This window comes from Carcharhinus amblyrhynchos, chromosome 22 (assembly GCF_965287045.1).
Source record: "Carcharhinus amblyrhynchos chromosome 22, sCarAmb.v2.hapA, whole genome shotgun sequence".
Classification (NCBI taxonomy): domain Eukaryota; kingdom Metazoa; phylum Chordata; class Chondrichthyes; order Carcharhiniformes; family Carcharhinidae; genus Carcharhinus; species Carcharhinus amblyrhynchos.
Genome location: NC_137345.1, coordinates 16,391,894 through 16,405,580, shown reverse-complemented (window position 1 = coordinate 16,405,580; position 13,687 = coordinate 16,391,894).

Below are 13,687 nucleotides of genomic sequence, written 5' to 3'. Positions count from 1 at the left end.
GCTGTTTAATTTTACATTGAACTTGAGGTTGTAGTTACATTTTTCTTCATGGATGTAGTTAGATTTACTGTTGTCTGTTTTCTTGCCTTTAGTAGGCAGTGAGGACTGATATCTTGTCAGAAACGTTCCCACAAGCTTCTCAACCAAACTGCCTGCCCCCTCTCCTGAGGTTATATTCTCATCTGACCCCTTGTACTGCAAAAACCCAGCCTGCAGGTGCAGCAGGTGGTCAGGAAGGCGAATGGGATGCTGGCCTTCATAGCGAGGGGGATTGAATATAAAAGTAGGGAGGTCTTGCTGCAGCTGTATAGGGCATTGGTGAGGCCGCAGCTGGAGTACTGTGTGCAGTTTTGGGCGCCGCACCTGCGCAAGGATATTTTGGCCTTGGAGGGAGTGCAGAGGAGGTTTACTAGGCTGATACCGGAGTTGAGGGGGTTGAGCTATGAGGAGAGGCTGAATAAACTAGGCTTGTACTCGTTAGAGTTTAGAAGAATGAGGGGAGATCTCATTGAGACGTATAAGATGATGAATGGGATGGATAGGATAGAGGTGGAAAGACTCTTCCCGCTCAAAAAAGACAGTAGGACTAGGGGGCACAGCCTCAAGATAAAGGGGGGGCGGTTCAGAACGGAGTTGAGGAGGAACTTCTTCACTCAAAGGGTGGTGAATCTCTGGAATTCTCTGCCCGTTGAAGTGGTGGAGGCTGCCTCGCTAAATATTTTTAAGAAGCGGGTTGATGGGTTTTTGATAAGAGAAGGGATTAAGGGTTATGGGGAGAGGGCGGGAAAGTGGAACTGAGCCACGACAGATCAGCCATGATCTTATTGAATGGCGGGGCAGGCTCGAAGGGCCAGATGGCCTACTTCTGCTCCTATTTCTTATGTTCTTATGTTCTTATTTTCATAAAATCATCTCCACTATACTGGGAGTTTTTTTGGGGGGCCATGTTAAAAGGAGATAAAATGGTTAATATCTGTCAGCACAAGGCCTAGTAATATCTTGACCCTCTTCTTCACCCAAAGACTGTAGCCCATGTTTTTGTTTAAATCTGCGAATCTTCTGTTTCAAAACTTTGAAAAAGTTTTATTCCATCCAAAAAGAAACATTCAAATTGAATCCAATTCATGGTCCCCGCACAAGGAAAAACAAGAGCCAAGTTGACAAGATGAGACATTGCACTCCATCTTGGACTTGATGTGATGCTTCACCTTGGACCTTTCAAACAAAAAATTATTTGAGAATAAGCTCTGAGGGGGAAACTGATCCAGAAAGATGACTCAATCCTCTTTAGCATTTTTAACAAGTGTGGGGTTCAATCTCACCACTACAAAGGGGTTTATGGCATGAAATTATATAATTATTACCTGATTATTATAAAGGAGTAGCCAGTAATTCAATTAAGTATGCTGTGATTCTACAATTTTTTCCCCACTCTGCCTAAATTATTCATCATTATTTCCAAACAACTTGATTGAAATCCAAACAGAGTTCAATTATGTTGCCAGAATTCTTTTTAAACAGCAACTCTACATTTTGTTCACTTTTGAAAAGTTTACTAAAGCAATACTGCAGGAAATTGTGCATTTTTTTTTACTAAGGGGAGTTTATTTGTAACTAACAAATTCAAGTAGATTTATTTTCATTCATTAATGCAGTTAAGTGAGAGGACATTGATATTGGTACATTTGTCTTCTCACCTAATTTGTAAGATATTCTGCAGGCAGTGTTGATGTTATGACTCCAGTGCCTTGAGGTGTCTCCTGTATGTTGTCAGTGTTTTAGCCCTGTATAGTAAGATAAGGATCACAACTACATGGTAGACTGTGAACTTGGTTTCAGTTTTGATGCCCTAATTTTCAAACACTCGCTACTTCAGGTGGATAAAGACTGCACCAGCAAATCTTGAGCAATGCTGGATTTCTTTATCAATGTCAGCTTACTGTGAAAGAAAATTTCCTAGGTCCTGGAAGTGTTCTAGATTTTCCAGGCACTCTTTATGAATCTTAATGAGGCTGGCTGTGCGTGTTTGGAGCTTACTGATGGAAGACTTTGATTTCTGAACGAGTGTGATATCCTCATATAACTCAATGAATATGGTAATTCTCTGGAGATTGATTTCCAACACAGCACATACTACAGCAGCATCAGGGTATAAGTATTCAATGCCTGAGGTTGAAGTGGCCTTTGTTTTTAATTGGAATCTGAGATAAGGGGAGGTGATGGCTTTGTGGTATTATTACTAAACTATTAATCCAGAAACTCAGCTCATGTTCTGGAGACCCAGGTTCAAATTCCACCACGGCAGATGGTGGAATTTGAATTCAATAAAAAAAATCTGGAATTAAGAATCTACTGATGACCGTGGAACCATTGTTGATTGTGGGGAAAAAACTCATCTGGTCCACTAATGTCCTTTAGGAAAGGAAATCTGCCATCCTTGTGTAGTCCGGTCTACATGTGACTCCAGAGCCATGGCAATGTGTTTGACTCTCAACCGCCCTCCAGAGCAACTAGGCATAGGTAATAAATGCTGGCCCAGCCAGCAACGCCATGTCCCACGAATGAATAAAAGATTAAACAGTTTACTATGCATTTGATAAATAAGCTGCACTCCAGCAAGGAGCTTGTCTTTAATCAGATGGAACACGATGGCGAGGAAGGTTGAAAAAAAGAGTTGGGGCAGAACGCAACCTTGTCTGATTCCTGTTGTAAACTCAAAAAGGTTTGTAATTGGCTGGTCATTGAGATCACCACTCGCATACCAACATAAAGCAGGTGAAGGATGGGATTGAATTTTGGAGAACATCCATACTTCTTAGATTATTAAGTTGAAGACGTTTGTCAGGTCAAAGAATGCTATGTAGAGAAATTGATATTGTTTGCAACGTTATCCTTCTATTTGGCAAGCTGTGAAAATCATGTCGACTGCTTGATTGTCCACATTCACATTGAGATTTGGGGAGCAGCTCTTCACCAAGTATAAGAAGTCAGTTCAGGAAGATTCTTGCAATGATCCTTCTTGCAATGGAAAACAGGGGTAATGCCTCTATTATTTCCACAGTTGAATCTGCCCCCCTGTAGGAATTTGTCCCCTTTTAGGTTTTAAGGAGTGTCTTTAAAGGAGGACAGGTTTGACCAGGAATTCTAGAGCTCAGAGCCAAGGCAACTGAAGGCACAACCACTGAAGTAGATTGCTCTAGAAGCCAGAATTAGACAAGTTCTGACACCTTGGTGGTTACAGGGCGAGAGGAAATTACAGAGACAGGGTGGCATGAAGAAATTTGAAATCGAAAATGCGAATTGTGAAATTGAGTTGGTGCTTGACCGGAGGACTGCAGAAAAATAAGCATGGGATTTGGTGCCAGTCTGGAAGGATGATAGAGTTTTGGGAGACCAGCCAAGAGTGCACTGGCAAAGTCAATTCTATTGATAGACAAGGTTGAGGTAGGGGTGAATCAAGCAATGTCACAAAGGCAGTCTTAGTAATGGCGAGGATACATAGAAGCTCATCTTGGGGTCAAGAATGACATTAAGATTGTGAACAATCTGAGTTAGTCTTAGAAGTTGCTGGGGCGATGGAGTTGGTAGCCAGGGAATCATGTTTGGACCAGGGAGCGAAGAGAATATCAATAGTCTTCCCCAATGTTTCAATTGAAGGAAATTTCTGCTGTTCCAGTATTGGATGCCAGACAGGCAGTCTGGTAATTTAACAACAGTGAGGCAGTTGGGAGAAGTGGTGATGTTGATCTGGGAGTAGTCAGCTCACATGTGAAAATGAACACTCCGTTTTCAGATGATGTTACCGAGGGTGAGAAAGAGGAGGGGGCAAGGATAGATCCTAGGCTACTCCAGCAGAGTGGAAAGAGAAACCATTGCAAGTGATAGTCTAGCTACAATTTGACAAGTAAGACTGCAACCAGGCAAGTACAATCCCAGCCAACTGGATGCAGTGGAGAGATGTTACAGGAGGATCTTGTCAAAATCTGTAGACAATTTGAGGAAGGATAGTTTACCTTTGTCACGTAGGACGTCATTAAAAAGAGCTGTTCCAATATGTGGCAAGGGCGGAAAGTAATTGGAATTGATTGGAGGGAATCAACATGGAGATTTATGAACTGTAGGTATAGATTTTGGAGACAACAACATATTCAATGACTTGTGAGAAAAGGAAGATTGGATATGGGGCAATACATTTGCAAAAATGGGGAAATCAAGGGTTATATTTTTTGAGGAGGGTGATAATGGCAGATTTCAATAAGAGGAGGACAATTTTTAAAGAGAGAGAACCATTAACAATATTGATAACGTGGGGTCAAGGACGTGAAGTTGTATGGACAGCAGTTTAACAAGAATGGAATTGATGTAACAGATGGTGGATCTAATGGACAAGGTGAGCTTAGTGATAACATATAGTTAGGAGAGGAAAAAGAAACAGCGGAGGAATTAGGAGCAGAATTTGAGCCTGCACCACCATTCAATCAGATCTGTCTGCTCTCCCTGGTCTCAAATCCACCTCCCCACCTGTTCCTCACATCCCTTTACCCCATTTTTTATTAGAAGTATATGTTGATTCAGACTCCACCACTCTATGGGGCAGCAAGTTCCACAAATTCACGGCCCTCTGCGAGAGTAGTTCCTTAGAAGTAGTAAAGATACAAGTTCAGGGGTTAACAATAAAATAAATTTGAGCTGATGAGCTAAAGAAAGGTGGGGTGGTGATAGAGATTGCTGATCAGATGTTCTTAATATTAATGGCAAAGAATTCCACGAGTTCCTCATGATTAACGCTAGACTGACAATAAATCAACTGTTGAGATAGTTGGATCTTCAAGTTAACCAAGTTTATAATTTTGTGGAGAAATAGTGGAGGTTTAAACAAAGTATGACCACAAATGACAAAATCATATCATATGGATATGCATTCCTGCAACAGTGTGGGTTGATGCAAGGAAATGGCATGTGAATTTCATCTAGGACTCAAATGGGACACATCAGGCATATCCTGAGGAAGATGCCACAGATGAAGTTGAGGGTTGACCTGTAGAGATTTTGGCAGGAGGCAAATTAAATTGCTATGCTTTTTCCAAAGTTAAATTGAAGAAAATGCTCTCATCCATGGTGGGTCTGCGAGAGATATAACTACTTGTCCTGGACAGCTGTTGATGAAATATATTCAATTTACGTACATTTGATTAAAATACCATTTAAATGGAGTCAACTGTAATCCTTCTGCTTAAAAGTTATGTTTAGTATGTCTCATTTACTTTCAGCTGGGAGTTGACTGTTGAGGAAAACTGATAGGAGGGGTCATAATTAAACATCATTTTCAGTAAATACAGTATTCAAACATTACCTGCAGTTAAATAAGCTAAGCTTGCTGTTTGGAGTTGATGATTTACTGTATGTGATTTACTTTAGCAATACCAGAAAATGCATGGATGGTTATAACTAAAGTAAAAATAATCACCCAGGAAAAGATTCATGCAGTACTGTTTAAGTTTCTTACTTACAATTTTATATAAAAATTGTATTAAAATTCTTGTATGTGCAGGCACCTCATGTTAATCTAATTTGAATAATACTTTTATGTCAACATTTATCAGGACAATTCCCTGTCACAGCTCACTTTTTGTTTATTGTTACTGTATGAGGCGTAGTTCACTAATGTCCTTTAGCAAAGGAAATCTGCCATCCTTACCTGGTCTGGCCTACGTGTGACTCCATTCCACAGCATTGTGGTGGACCCTTAAATGCCCTCTGAAATGGCCTACCAATCCACTCAATTATATCAAAACTGTGGGAAAGTCAAGAATGAATGAAGCCAGATGGACCATCTGGATTCAACCTAGGCACTGGAAACAACAATGGCAAATTCACTGCTGTTGGCCCTGCAAAGTTCTTACCACTATTCGGAGGCTTGTGCCAAAACTGGGGGAGCTATCTCACAGACTAGCCTGACATAGTCACACAACAGCCTGACATAATCATATCACAGAATCATACCTTACAGATAATGTCCAAGACACCATCACCACAGCACCGTTGGCTATGTCCTGTTCCAATGGTGGGACAGGCCCAAGAGAGGTGGTGGCACAGTGGTATATAGTCAAGAGGGAGCTGCCCTGGGAGTCCTGAACATCGAGTCTCGATCCCGTGAAGTCTGGTCTGCCCTATGTGTGACTGCATTCCGCAACATTGTGGTTGACTCTTAAATGCCCTCTGAAATGGCCTATGAATATGGGTGGCACGGCAGCACAATGGTTAACACTGCTGCATCACAGCGCCAGGGACGCGGGTTCAATTCCCGGCTTAGGTCACTATCTGTGTGGAGTTTGCCTGTTTTCCCCATGTCTGTGTGGGTTTCCTCCGGGTGCTCCAGTTTCCTCTCAAAGTCTAAAAGATGTGCTGGTTAGATGCATTGACCTGAACAGTCGCCAGACTGTGGCGACTAGGGGAATTTCACAGTAACTTCATTGCAGTGTTAATGTAAACCTTACTTGTGACTAATAAATAAACTTTAAATCTCATGGCATCAGATCGCATAGGGGCAAGGACACCTTCTGCTGATTACCATGCGCTGCCCACCATACCCACCAACATACCGAGGAAGGTATCCAAAGATGCTTCACAGATGCACATATTATCCAATAAAGTCTTGGAATTTCCACTGTAAATATGCATGCAGACTAATTATCCCTCAAGATCAATAGTCACAATTCAAGTGACATCAGCAACTTTGCTCTCACTGCCTCCATGGTCATTCTGTATTGTGACCAGTCCAGAACTTTTAAACGGGTTTGTGGCTTTCCCATTTAGATATTCTCAGGTTTATTTTATTACATTTCCCCTGCTAAGTGCTCTGAGGTACACATTCTCATTTTGCACTCTCAGTGATTGGTTCAATACCCATTGTGTTTGTTTGATGGGTTATCATTACAGATGAATCTCATCTTCATCAATGGCAAATAATGTTAAAACCCCTGTGATATCAATCACACAAACCCTTTATAGAACTTTAGTATATGTAAAGGATGGAAGCATGCAGGGTCAGCCAAGAATAATAGAGAGGTTTGCTTAAGTTTAGGGCTGTAGTCTGATTTTGGTGCTTAGATGAAACTAATGCTTGAATTTTGTTCTGAGGCCTGACTGCATGTTGAATCCTCTCAATACTACACGAGCCTTTAACTTATTTTCGGGAATCCATTTTCCTCATAAATTCCTTATGTGTCAGCTATCGCTTAGTTGGTGATTTTCTTGCCCTGAATGAAGAGGTTCTAGGTTCAAGTCCCACTACAGGACTTGAGCACAAAAATCAAGCTGTTATTCCAATGCCACACTTAAGGAATGCTGCATCGTCAGAGATTCTACCTTTCGAATGAGATGTTGAACAGTGGTCCTGTCTGCCCTGTCAAGTAGATAGAAAAGATTTCATGATATAATTTTGGAAAAAGCAGACATATAATTCCTAGGGTGAATATTTAACCCCCAAATCATAGTAACATTTTTTCTGGATTTATCACTGTTTGCAGGAGCTTTCCCTGCAGAACTTAGGTTGTATTCTCTACATTACAACACTTCAAAAATACTTCATTGGCTGTAAGATGCTTTGAGATGTCTGATGGTCATGAAAAGGGCTATATAAATGCAAGCCATTTAAAAAAAAATCATGTTTTCATGATGACCTTTTAATACACTGCATCACAATGGCTTTGTGAGAATTGTAAAAGTTGTAAATTTAGTTTTAAGTGAACGCATTTTTCTTCTTCAGTCCTCTGTTTGAAGGCAGCTCTGACCTATAACCCCATGATGACCTCCAACATGGGTTTGGCAAGGAGGCAGATCCTGAATCCATACCAGCTAGAAATCAAACTCTGTGCTGTTAACACAAAGCTGATCCATGCCAGCCATCCAACCAGCTCCCCTAGAGAGCTAAGTTGCTGTTTCAACACACATATTGTAGTATGGAGCTATGATGAATGATGGCAGAGGCTCCAATTTTCTTTCCATCACATGACTGACCAGGAATCTTCCCCCAATTCTTACTACCTGCCATTGTCCATGGAAAGGGTTTGTAATTTGATACTCCACCTGTTTGACTGCAGGTTAAGAGTGCGCCTCTCTTGGCCATCAGTTCTTGGAATGGAACTTGATCTTAGGGCTTTGCTTAGAGGCAGAGAAGCTACCACTGTGCCACAAGAGTTCCTTAAGTAAAATAATAGGTCTTAGATTATTAATGGTTTTAGACCAATATGGTTAAGCGTAACAGGAAATGTGTTGAAATGTAATACACTGTCACATGGCCGTACATGAACACTTCTTCCGTATTTACTACATGCAGTGGAAATGCTTTACGTTCCAAGTTGACAGTACATTAACAATGCTGCCAACTTCCTTTTCTTGAAGCACACAAAAGTAAGTATTTTAAATATGCATTGATTGATGATCAATAGTTGATGAATGTTTCTCAGATTAACAGAATACAAAATATAATAGCTGGCCCCATTTAGGGGTGTATGTTGGAAGGGTCCTGTGACCCAATCACCCAATGGGGAATGAGCGCGGGGACCTTGATGCAGAATACTGGCTTTTGCAGCCAGAGTAGATTCTCGAGCTGGAAGTGTTAACATTGTGAAAGTATTCTTTATATTTATCTCCTTATAAATAAACCATTACAGTTAATTATACTAATTAGTGGTTGCCAATCTTTCCAATTACTATATTGATGACAAGGTAAATCAAAGCAATTCTGTTTGCAGTGAGGAATTTGAAGAGAATATTGTTGCAAAACTGCAGAGTGAATCTGATTAACCTGAGGCTGTAAAAGAGGGAGGAGGCATGCTTCTCTCTGGGAAGATAGAAGCCTTTGATGCGACCACTGAGAACTAGGTGCAGTATGTGGAATGGTTGGCTTATTTTTTCAGGGCTAATGGAACAGAAGGGGAGAATAAGAGAAAAGTAATTTCACTTGCCTAATGTGGGACGAGATATACAACTTGATCCAAAGTTTAACAATCCTGGATGTTTCTGACACAAAGACATTTGCAGATCTTGTTGAGCCAGCAAAGGGGCATTACCACCCAAAAGTCCTGATAGCACAGCAAATCTATAAGTTTAACTCAACAGGGAGGGTCCCAAGAAGATCTTGCTACCTTTGTAGCAAGGCTAAAGCAGGTTGCAGGGCATTGTGACTTTGGGTCACCTTTAAATGACATGTTAAGAGATTGATTGGACTATGGTGTAAATAAGACAGCTATACAAAAGAAACTTTTGGCTGAGACTGAGTTGACTTTTAAGAAGGTGCTAGAAATGGTGAGAGTAATAAAGAGTACTGAAAAGGGTGTCCAGGAGTTCCAAAGCACTCTCTCCTTTCCTTCTCTATGAATAGTATGCTTTGTCTGAAAAGCATGCAAGAATCAATACTTTTCACTGTATATTAATACATGTGACAATAATAAATCAAACCAAATCAAATCAAATCCTGGTTCACTTAATGCAGGGTTTCCCATAGAATCCTTTTGATGTCTCAACAATACTGACGGAACTGCTGAGAAACATTCTCAAGATGTTGAAGAGTTAAACCACAAAAAACTGATTGTTTTCATGCAATAGGTACAAACAGATAGAAACTCAATTTACTGAAGTGCTTTCTATCCCTTACATATATATATCTACTATAAATAAAAAGTTCCTTTATTTAGAAATGTTATGCTGCTCCATTGGTTTATGTGAGGAGTGTTGCCGGAAAGCTGGATTCTCATATTGGACGCATACGCTTTCACATTTTTCTCAGACACACAAAGACTCACACACACACGCTCACACAGATACACACACTCACTCTCTCACGCACAGGTCTTTCTCACTCACACCCTCACCTCTCTCCCTTTCTCTGTCACGCACATGAACGCATTCATGTTCTCACCTATTTCTATCCCTCTCACACACACTCAGGCTTTCATCTCTCTCTCTCACATACATATACACTCACATTCATATCTCTCCGCGCTCTCACACACACATATTCATCTCTCTCTCATACACACACATGTTTACACATTCACCTTTCTCTTACACACACATACTCACCTCTCCCTCACACACAAACACACCACGCACGCGCACACACATACTCCTCTCTCTTTCTCTCACACACACTGTAGAGAAACATATAAACATAGGAAATAGGTGCAGGTGTAGACTATTTGTCACCTGGAGCCTGCTGCGCCCCCTGCCCAGCACCAATGGAGAATTCTGTTCTCCAAGTCTTTTCGATCCTGATTCCAGGGCGGTAAAATTCCGGCCCATAAGTTTATTTTCTTCTTAAATATATTTAGTGACTTGGTCTCCCTGCCTTCTGTTGTAGAAAATTTCACAGGTTCACCACCCTCTGAGCGAAGAAGATTTTCCTCATCTCAGTTTTAAATGGCCTACCCTATATTCTGAAATGTAACCACTTATTCTAGACTCCCCCACTCAGAGGAAATAACATTTCTGCATCCAGTCTGTCCAGCCCTGCCAGAATTTTCAATGAAATTCCCTCTCATTCTTCCAAATTGCAGTAAATACAGGCCCTGTCTACTCAATCTTTCCTTGTACAACAAGGGTGTGTGTTTGAAAGTCTCATATGCTCAAGGTGTCTTAAGAACATAAGAACATAAGAAATAGGAACAGGAGTAGGCCATCTAGCCCTTTGAGCCTGCCCCGCCATTCAATAAGATCATGGCTGATCTGAAGTGGATCAGTTCCACTTTCCCGCTTTCTCCCCATAACCCTTAATTCCCTTGTCTGTCAAAAACCTATCTACCCGTGACTTAAATATATTTAGCGAGGTAGCCTCCACCACTTCAACGGGCAGACAATTCCAGAGATTCACCACCCTTTCAGTGAAGAAGTTCCTCCACAACTCTGTTCTAAACTGCTCCCCCCCTTATCTTGAGGCTGTGCCCTCTAGTCCTGCTATCTTTTCTGAGCAGGAAGAATCTCTCTACCTCTACCCTATCCACCCCTTTCATTATCTTATACGTCTCTATAAGATCCCCCCCTCATCCTTCTAAACTCCAACGAGTACAGACCCAGTCTATTTAGTCTCCCTTCATAGTCCAACCCCCTCATCTCCAGTATCAGCTTAGTGAACCTCCTCTGCACTCCCTCCAAGGTCAAAATATCCTTGCGCAAGTGCAGCGATAAAAACTGCACACAGTACTCCAGCTGCGGCCTCACCAGTGCCCTGTACAGTTGCAGCAAGATCTCCCTGCTTTTATATTCTATCCCCCTCGCTATAAAGGCCAGCATTCCATTTGCCTTCTTGATCACCTGCTGCACCTGCAGACTGGGTTTTTGCGACTCATGCACAAGGACCCTCAGGTCCCTCTGCACCATAGCATGCTGCAGCTTTTCACCCTTTAAATAGTAATCCCTCCTACTATTATTTCTGCCAAAGTAGATAACCTCACACTTGCTAACATTGTACTCCATCTGCCAGGTCCTTGCCCACTCACTCAGCCTATCCAGATCCCTCTGCAGACTTTCCACACCCTCCGCACAATTTGCTTTTTCACTCATCTTTGTGTCATCAGCAAATTTCGTTACCCTACACTCAGCCCCCTCCTCCAGATCATCTATATAAATGGTAAATAGCTGAGGCCCCAGCACCGATCCCTGCGGCACTCCACGAGTCACCAACTGCCAACCAGAATAGCACCCATTGATACCAACTCTCTGCCTCCTATTAGACAACAAATTCTCTATCCACGCTAACACCTTACCCCCAACTCCATGCACCCTAATCTTCTGAAGCAACCTTTTGTGCGGCACCTTATCAAATGCCTTTTGAAAATCGAGAAACACCACATCCACCGGTTCCCCTCTGTTTATCGCACTAGTCACATCCTCATAGAAATCCAATAAATTTGTTAAACACGACTTCCCCTTAACGAATCCATGCTGTGTCTGCTCCATCAAACCGTTCCTTTCCAGGTGCCTCGCTATTTCTTCTTTGATGACGGATTCAAGCATTTTTCCAACTACAGATGTTAAACTAACCAGCCTATAATTCCCTGCCTTTTGCCTGCTACCTTTTTTAAACAGCGGCATAACATTAGCCGTTTTCCAATCTTCCGGCACTTCCTCAGAATCCAGCGAAGTTTGGTAAATAATCACTAAGGCATCCACTATCACCTCTGCCATTTCCTTCAGAACCCTGGGATGCATTCCATCCGGTCCTGGGGACTTGTCCACCATCAGTCCCGTTAGTCTATCAAGCACTACCTCTCTAGTGACAGTAATCGCATTCAGGCCCTCAACTCCTACCATACTTCTATCTTTAATATCCGGCAAACTATTCACGTCCTCCTCTGTGAAGACCGAGGCAAAAAGCTTATTTAAGGCCTCAGCCATTTCCTCATCTCCCACCACTAAATCCCCCCTCTCATCCTCTAAGGGTCCAACATTCACTCTAGCCAGCCTCCTCTTCTTTATATATTTGTAAAAACTCTTACTGTCCTTTTTTATATTTAGTGCCAGTTTAGCTTCATAGTCTATCCTTCCTTTCTTTATCAACTTCTTAGTCATTCTTTGTTGATTTTTAAACCTCTCCCAATCTTCTACTCACGCACTACTTTTAGCCACTCTGAACGCATCAGCTTTTAATTTAATATTCTCCTTTATTTCCTTCGATAACCACGGCTGGTTATCCCTTCTCCTACATTCCTTCTTTACCATTGGAATAAATTTCTGCTGAGCACCGAAAAAGATCTCCTTAAAGACCCTCCACTGTTCCTCAGCAGTCCTACCAACCAATCTGCGCCCCCAATCTACATTTGCCAATTCCTCTCTCATCCTATCGTACTCCCCTCTGTTCAAACAGAGGACACAGGTTCAGGACCCTACTTTCTCATCCTCCAGCTGCATCAAAAACTCAACCATACAATGTCGCTCGTCCCAAGAGGATCCCTCACAACAAGATCCCTAATTCTTCCTGCCTCATTACACAACACCAGATCTAAGATAGCTCGCTCCCTTGTTGGTTCCGTCACACACTGTTCAAGGAAACTGTCTTGCAGTGAAGACAAACATACCATTCTTCTCCTAACTGCTTGCTACATCTGCATGCTTGCTTTCCTGATGTACGAGGACACCCAGGTCCATTTGTATGCCAACATTTCCCAATCTATCATCATTTAGATAATATTCTGCAATTCTGTTTCTCCATCCAAAGTGGATAACTCCACATTTATCCATGTTAGTACTCTAGGATAGTAAATACGCAAGATTACAGGCATAGGATGGGAGAGTGTGTACGTGAGTAAGATGCTCTGACAGAGAATTGATGCAGACTCAATGGGCTGAACGGGATTCCATAGGGATTCTATGAAGATTTCAGCGATTAAAACATAGTTATTGAATTGCTCTGCCATTTCCTTGTTCTCCATTATAGACTCTTTTATTTCTGACTGTAAGAGACCTACATTTGTCTTCACTAGTCCTTTTCTTTGTACATATAGAAACTGTTACAGTCCACTTTTATGTTACTTACAAGTTTACTCTTATACTTTATTTTTCTCATCTTAATCAATAATACCTCTGTACTTTTTTGTTGAATTCTGAACAGCTTCCAATCCTTTGGCTTGCTACTTTTTCTAGCAACTTTATATGGCTTCTCTTTGGATTTAATATTATCCTTAATTTA